Source organism: Ictidomys tridecemlineatus, chromosome 10 (assembly GCF_052094955.1).
Source record: "Ictidomys tridecemlineatus isolate mIctTri1 chromosome 10, mIctTri1.hap1, whole genome shotgun sequence".
NCBI lineage: Eukaryota > Metazoa > Chordata > Mammalia > Rodentia > Sciuridae > Ictidomys > Ictidomys tridecemlineatus.
The window spans coordinates 27508764-27516877 of record NC_135486.1 but is presented as its reverse complement, the minus strand read 5'-3'; the positions used below and the strand labels follow the sequence as shown (position 1 = coordinate 27516877).

Genomic DNA, 8114 nt, shown 5'->3' with positions numbered 1-8114 from the left:
CAGATATCTACAGCAACTTTCAGATGTCACTTCATGCCTCCAATCACCCCTGTATATGTGCAAAGTCCAAAGTAACTGCAGATACCCAATCTTCAATGCAAATCCATGAAATGTTCTTTCCTTGAATCTCTTAAGAATACAACATAGTAGAAAGAACATTAAGAATGAGAGTGGAAAGAACATTAAGGATTCTGATCCTAACTTAACCTTTAGGTGACTCTGGAAAATTACCTATTTCCTGACTCTAACTTTCTTCATCATAAAGCTGGCAAAGTTTTGCTTGTTCTACCTACTTGACAGCATTTTGTGATAGTCACATGGATAGCACAGACCACATTTCTTTGCAAAGTGTCAAATGCTGTATTAATATGTTTATTATTGGACCAATTGCTACTTATTATTCTGTTTTTTTCATGTCAGACGGGTAATGTGCCGATATCATAACAAGGTTTAGAGGGAGGCACATCTCACACAAGAGTGTGAACACCCAATCATCACTCTTATGAACCGAAGGATCTATTATTCTTAATATCACAGGAGTATGTGCCCTTTGTTGCTACATCCACCCCTACATTTGCCAGTGTCACTTTAAAATTCGTGGACATTCAATTAAACTAACTGTATCACAAAAAATATTATAGAGAATATATTGATTTTCAGGAACCTATAACTTCTAGGTTGATCTAAAATATGTCAAATAAAAAAATGCATTTTTTTAGACATTTATTTTCCCTCGATGATATAATGCTATATCTAAAATATCAAGGATGATGTCTCAATCTAACCTTGGGTGATTAGCTACTCCCTTTTCTTGTTTAATCTTCAAAATAACAAGCAGATCTAATGGCATAAGTTATGGTTATGGATTAACAGAAAATCATAAGGAAGTAAACCTTCCAGGCAGCAGGAATTGTTTCCAATTATCTAACCCACTCCATTCACTAACAGGCACTGAGAGTCATCTGAAAACCAGAAAAGGTAGAACACCCTGAATGCTTTTTCCTGTAGGTGATTTCTTCAGAATTCATAGACTTATCATACAGAGATTTTTGTGTTTTTTTTTAAATAAACAAATTCCAGACAACCCAATTTCACTGGGCCTCAAGTGTTTTCCCTTCGTGCCTAGGCAAGCTATAGACTGCAGAACCCACAATAGCTGCATAGGTTGTAAGTCAATCACAAGACAATAAGAACTCCTACTGCTGCCACTGTTGATTCTTCCACTCTGCCACTTCAACAACTCACATAAATAACTACCACTTGTTGGAATTTTCTTTTTTAAAAATAAATTTTTTTAGATGCTGATGACCTTTATTTTATTCACTTATTTATATGCGGTGCTGAGAATCAAACCCAGTGCCTCACACATGCCAGGAAATGCTGTACCGCTAAGCCACAACCCCAGCCCCACTTGTATGAATTTTCTTTGTGCCTGTCATTATAATAGGCATCTTTTATTTATTATCTCTGATACTTAACAATTGAAAAAGTTAACTCTAAGCATTGCCTGTGAAGAAACATAAGTTTAGCCAATATAAGCAACACTTTTGAGGCTAACTGGATATGGTAGAGTCAAAACCTGAGCCCAATGTGAATCCAATGTGTGTGGTTCGTTTCACCATGATATGACACAATAATGACCAACTGAGCAAAATCTTCAAGTCAAAGTCTCTCCTATATTAAGTGGCTCCAGATAGGTTACATGGTCCATGTGGTATTTCTATTTATTTGCTTTTTAAAGAGATCACAGGGCTTGGCAGCTTGAGAGCCCAAGTTTTAGAGAACTGGGCAACTGGGTCTGTAATTGTATTGACATTGATTAGGAAAGAGGTTAAGGAGTTTGCTGGTGTTTCCTCACAGGCTTCTACCCAGAACTGATCAGGAAGTTACAAGATCAATATCAACAAATAGGGTATATAAAGGGAACAATCTTTGCTGACCTAATAAGAACTGTCTCCTGCTTTACAGAATGTAACATCAATGGATGATTTTAGACTATATGATATTCACTCAAAAGGGAAAAAAACCAAACATATAGTTCAGATGTGTAATGGACAACATCACTGTAATAATTAATGATATGTAAAGACATGAAGGTTACTTATTAGTTTTGGTATTGTCTCTGCTTTATCCAATGTCTAATAATAATAGTGAATGTTTATTGAGCATTTATTACATGACAGGCATTTCGAATACTTGAGTTAATTAATCTACATACTGTACTTGTGAGAGCTGTAACCTAACCAGTCCACCCTCGTTTGAATGAACGGACTGGATGGTAACTAAGGCAGGTAGGGAATGGTGGGGGGCAGTGAGTCACTGGGGCATACCCTGGAAGGATGCATCTGCCCCATGCTCCCATCCCCACTTCCTGCTGTCATGAGGTGACCAGCTTCCCTCCATCATTCCCTTCTGCCATGATGTTCTGTTTCACCTTGGGCCCAGAGCATTGGCCTCTGTCAACCATAGATTATACTTCCAAAACCATGAACTAAAGTAAACTTTCCATCCTCTAAGTTGTTCTTGTTGGGTATTTTGGTCACAGTGACACAGAGCTGAGCAACACAGTACTTAGCACATAGGTACTTGTTCATTTACAACATTGCACAGATATGGCAGTGTTTACCATGTGACAGGGTTTTGACCTCAATCTTTTGGTCTTTGAGTCCTACTATGGAGCCACTCGACCTACCATGCATGAGAGCAGGGCTGTATTGCCAGAAGTTCAGATTTTGGGGAGCAAAGGTGAGTGGAATACAAGTAGCTAATGACCTTGCAGTTTATGTCATTATATGGCCTTGAACAGGAATGACATTATTCTGATGTTTTAACAGGATTATTCTTGTTGCCATTTGAAAACAGATTCAAGTGGAACAAGAACTGAAATCAAAGAGTAGTTAGAAGATGGTCGCAAATCATCTACTCAGAGGGGATCGTAGCTTTGACCAGGGTGGTAGCGAGAAGTGGTTGTGAGAAGTCAGACTGAATTTGTGTTGAAAAGACAGTCAACAGGATTTTCTGGAGATTGGATATAGGAAATCACAGAAAGAATGACTTAATACATTTCATGTATGAAATGAAAAGCTATCAGTTTCTAAATGGGGGAAATGTGAGAGAAATAGTCTAGTTGAGGTTCAGGAAATCCACACTAGGTCACATAAAGTTTGAGGTTCAGGAAATCCACACTAGGTCACATAAAGTTTCCAAGTGGACATGAGCCCAACATTCAGGGAAGAGGTGTGATGTGGACATTTAATGTGGGTGATCAGCACACATACAACAACGGAGCCCACTTGACAGTCTGAGATCACCCAGGAGTGAATATAGATAGTAAACAGGAGTGGTCCAGAGACTGAGCCCTGGAAAATTCCAAAATTTATGTGGGGCAAGAAGAAAGAAAATGAGAAGGAGCCAGAAAAATGGACCGAAAGAGAACAGCCAGAGAACTAAAAAGAAAAGTCAAGAACTTTGGTATCCTGAGAGGCATGTGAAAGAAGACTTTCAAGTGCTTCAACTGAGAGCAGATTACATTACATAAATGCAATCAGCTACCTTTCAAAATAGTATTCCATTGATTATATCTTACATCCTTTTGAATAAATACCAGATAACTTAGTGGAAATTTTTGTACTAATATGTAACAGAACATAGATTTGCAAGGATTATAGGAAGTTATTTAAAAATTTTTGAAACTTCTTAAGCTAGAACTATCCATGTTTTTCACAGAGTCCATATCCCAAAAAGTAGTGTCAAGCTTCATCAGAGATAGGGAACCCATTGATTATTACAAAAGAGATGTGAAACTATGACCTAAAGCAACTATTTTGTCACTTTATGGAAATAATGAGGAAATATTGCAGTTAAAGGGGAATCCCTCTATCATTTTTAGAGCTCAATGTTTCTACTTCATTTGAAATTACTCCTGTAAATCCCTACAGCCTATCTTCTATTACAATTATCTCTATAAATCTTCAAGTTGAAGGAAAGAATAAGACTATCAGATTATCATTAGGAAATCTAGCAGACCATAAGTATTTACAACTTTTTGTTGAATACATGAATGAGTGTCATATTAGCAGGTAGTGAGGAAAAAAGTGAAAGAATCAAGAAATACAGAAAGAAGAAGGGAAGGAAGGAAGGAAGGAAGGAAGGAAGGAAGGAAGGAAGGAAGGAAGGAAGGAAGGAAGGAAGGAAGAAAATAAATTTGTTCTATATAATCCAGTCCTTAGAATTAACAGTGCTCAGATCTATTTAGGAAACAATTTTCATAGCTTCACTATGGTTAAGGATACTTTCTTTCAGCTCTAAATATCTACCACATTTAACTAAAATATTTTTCACCTTCATTATCTTTTTGCCAGAAGAATTACTAAATACATGCTTGTTCCTTTGATATAAGAAGCACTGAGTATTCCAAAATCACAGTTTAAGATATAGCAGAAACCCCATTTAAGTTGCTCAAAGAAAATGGAGTTCATGGTAGTCCTTCATCTGAAAGAATCAATGTAATTTTAGAAAATGATGTTCTGCCTGCTATGTGCAAGGCAGTGTTCCAGAGACACCCACAAATAAAGCACAGCTTGATGCTCACAGAGTTCATAGTTTATGAGTAAAAAAGGGCAAGCCAAGCTTGAGAAATACCTTCTATGCAAGTGTGCACAAGTGCTATCAGATGTAAAAGATAAAGAAGAGGGTGATTAAGACTGAGAGGATTTGAAAAGCTCTATCCATTGAAAATGGACTTCGAATGATTGATTTTGAGGCAAATGAGAGCTAGGTAGTTATTCTAGGCAGAGGGAAGAGTTTGAGTAAGGGCATAGAGAAACATTTCTGGTATTGAAGGGACAATCAGCAATTTGGAGAAGAAAATCAGAGGAAGTTATGTAGGGATAAGCAGCCATTCTCTTACCTAGTTACAGAGATAAGAAAATAGAAAATTATCAATGTAGGACTTCAAAAATATATATAATTAACTCAGCTATGGTGAACAAGTAAAGCAAGAAAGGATACTATGCTCTGTGGAAACACCCAGAACAAGTCTCAGGGTTTTGTTTTGTTTGCTGTTGTTGTTGTTGTTGTTTGAAATTTACAATTTGGAGATACCTAGAAGGTCCGGGCCTTTAGGAAAACAGGAATTAATCTACTTTTCACCGTTCTTCAGATTCGAGGGCTAAACCAACATAAGAAAAGGGAGGAAGAATCACATGATGAGCTGAAACATATACGGGTAATGACAGAATAAATAATTAGAGGAAGTTTAAAGAGAAATGAAACTTCAAGAACGAAACCAAAGAAAAAATACATGTATAATGAATGCTTGCTAAATATATTATTACAGTTATTCAAGACATTTCAAGACTGAGTTTTCAAGTTAAGGATAAGCAACAAAAAGAGTATTTTACTATAATACTTTAATATTCAACATTGGAAATTTTCCAAAGCACAGGTTTTGTTTTATAAGATTTTTATCATTTTAAGAAACTTTTTTGGATTTTGCACCAATAAAATGAAATATGGAAGAATTTAGAAAAGGAAATCAAAGATCAGGGATCTAAATTTAAACTCTACTAATTCTTACACTTCCTTTTATGCAAAGTTACTGTAAAGAATGACCCATTTTCTATCTCAGCTGAGATGGAAATCTGTGGGATTTTAAAGTGTACAACTAAATACTCAACTTATCATTTAAAATAACAAGTAATAAAATAATATCATATAATAAATATGTTTTTTTCTGAGTTGTTTCAAAATTTTATTTTATTTTTATTTTTTCCATATTTTTATTGGTGCATTATAACAGTTATAATGGTGGGATTCTTTGTAAGTTATTTATACAAGCATACAATATCACAATAAAATTTGGCCAATATCATTCCCCAGTGGAAATAGATTTTTTTTATAATTTTTAAAATTTGTTCTAATTAGTTATACATGACAGTAGAACACATTTTGACACAGCATCCATAAATGAAGTATAACTTCTCATTCTTACAGTTGTACATAATGTAGAATGACACCAGTCCTATAATCATATAGGGTGATAATGTCCTATTCATTCTACCATCATTCCTACCCTTATACCCCCTTCCCCCCCTTCACTCTTCTCTGTCTAATCCAAAGTACCTCTAATCTTCCCTAGTCCCACCTCTTATTGTGAATTAGCATCCACATATCAGACAAAACATTTGGACTTTGGTTCTTTGGAATTGGTTTATTTCTCTTAGCATAATATTCTCCAGTTCCATCCATTTAGCAGTGAAAACCATAATTTCATTTTTATTGAAGGCTGAGTAATATTCCATTGTGTATATATACCACATTTTCTTTATCCCTTCATCTGTTGAAGGGCACCTAGTTTTGTTCCATAGTTTAGCTATTGTGAATTGTGCTGCTATAAACATTGATGTGACTGTGTTCCATTATGTATAACATAATAAACAAGTAATAGTATCAATAACTTGTATTTCTTATATACTGACACAAAGAAATCATCAATATTAACATTCTATTACCATAGAAATGAAAAATAACATACCTCCCCACTTAAAAAAAATCTTATTTAAATTTTTAGATGTAATAGAAAAAGATGAAACAAACACAATAAATAGTTAAGATCTAGTCTTAACTAAATAAACAGAATAGGAAAAATTATAGGTGCTAAAAACTATCCTTCTTGAGGAGGAATTGTTAGTAGTTCAAGAGACTAAGTTTAAGCTAAATACAATTTTGTTTTGTTATTTTTATTATCAATTATTTAATTACTGCTATAATTTGGATTTGGAAATTACTGATATAGTTTGGCTCTCCCAAAGACCCATGTGTTAAAGTTTTGATTTCCAGCTCTTCTATTGAAAGGTGTTGGAAACTTTAAGAGATGGGACCCAAGGGAAGGTCTGAGGTAGTTGTGGGTATACTACCCTCCAAGACAACTGTGGGATTCTGGTCTCTTTCTCCCCTGCACTCACTTCTTGGCCACCAGGAGAGCCGTTTGATCTATCATATAGTCCTACCATGATGTACCACAAAAGGTCAAAGCAATAGAACCAACTGATCATGGATTGAAACCTCTAGAAAATAAATATCTGTGAGTAAAAAAATAAACCTTTTATCTTCATAAGTTGATTATCTCAGGTATTTGTCAGGGAGATAAGAAGCTGACTGATACAAACCTGTAGAATTACAATTCATCCACATGGAGTGAAATTCCAATTGGTAATCTTTGAGTTCTTTTAATATTTTTCATGAGGAAAAAAAAGAGAAATATGGAAGGAAATTATTCCTGGGAAGAGAGCAAGTAGTGTGTTACAAAATGATCAGTGACTGTGAGATCAGCTCCATTCTTCCATTTAGAAGCCACTTGACCTTGAGCCTGTCACTCAGATCTTCTGAGCTATATTTTCCTGAACACTAATCTTCACTATTTTATAGGAGTTTTAGTAATTGCTGATAAAATCATTATGACATATGATAATAAGCCTTTGTCCAGAGCATCATGTGAGATATGTGATAGGATTTATAAGATTAAAACAAATAAAATATGGAAATACACATTATAAATTGCAAACTATTGGCCAGGCATAGTGGTGCACATGGGAAGTTGAGGCAGGATTGCAAGTTCAAGACCAGCCTATCCCAAAAGATAAAAATTTTAAAGGGCTGGCAATGTAACTCAGTGTATGATTTCCCAGGTTCAATGCACAGTACTGCAAGATAAATATATAAGTAAATAAATAAATTGCTAAGTATTTATCCAGTTTCTGGTACATAGTTGATATTTATTTTATTAGTGAATAGAAAAGGAAATTTTTTCCCTTGGTCGAATATGGTGCTGCACATCTGTAATCCCAGTGTCTCAGGAGGCTGAGACGGGAGGATCAAGAGTTCAAAGCTAGCCTCAGCAACATTGAGGCAGAAAACAACTCAGTGAGTCCCTGTCTCTAAATAAAATACAAAATAGAGCTGGGGATGTGGCTCAGTGGTTGAGTGCCCATGAGTTCAATCCTCAATACCAAAAAAAAAAAAAAAAAGAAAGAAAAAATACTTTTTCATCAGTTCCTCAATAATACTAAACATTTTGAAGAACACACTCAAAACCTAGGTTATAAGTAGATACT

General features: G+C 35.1%; 1 non-coding gene across 1 annotated transcript; it reads right to left on the bottom strand.

Annotated features, from left to right (window-relative positions):
* Window positions 1-414: 414 nt before the first annotated feature.
* LOC120887745 (small nucleolar RNA U13) lies at window positions 415-516 on the bottom strand. Its single transcript, XR_005731074.1, has one exon. It is a non-coding gene; the product is annotated as a small nucleolar RNA U13 (small nucleolar RNA).
* Between the last annotated feature and the right edge of the window lie 7598 nt (window positions 517-8114).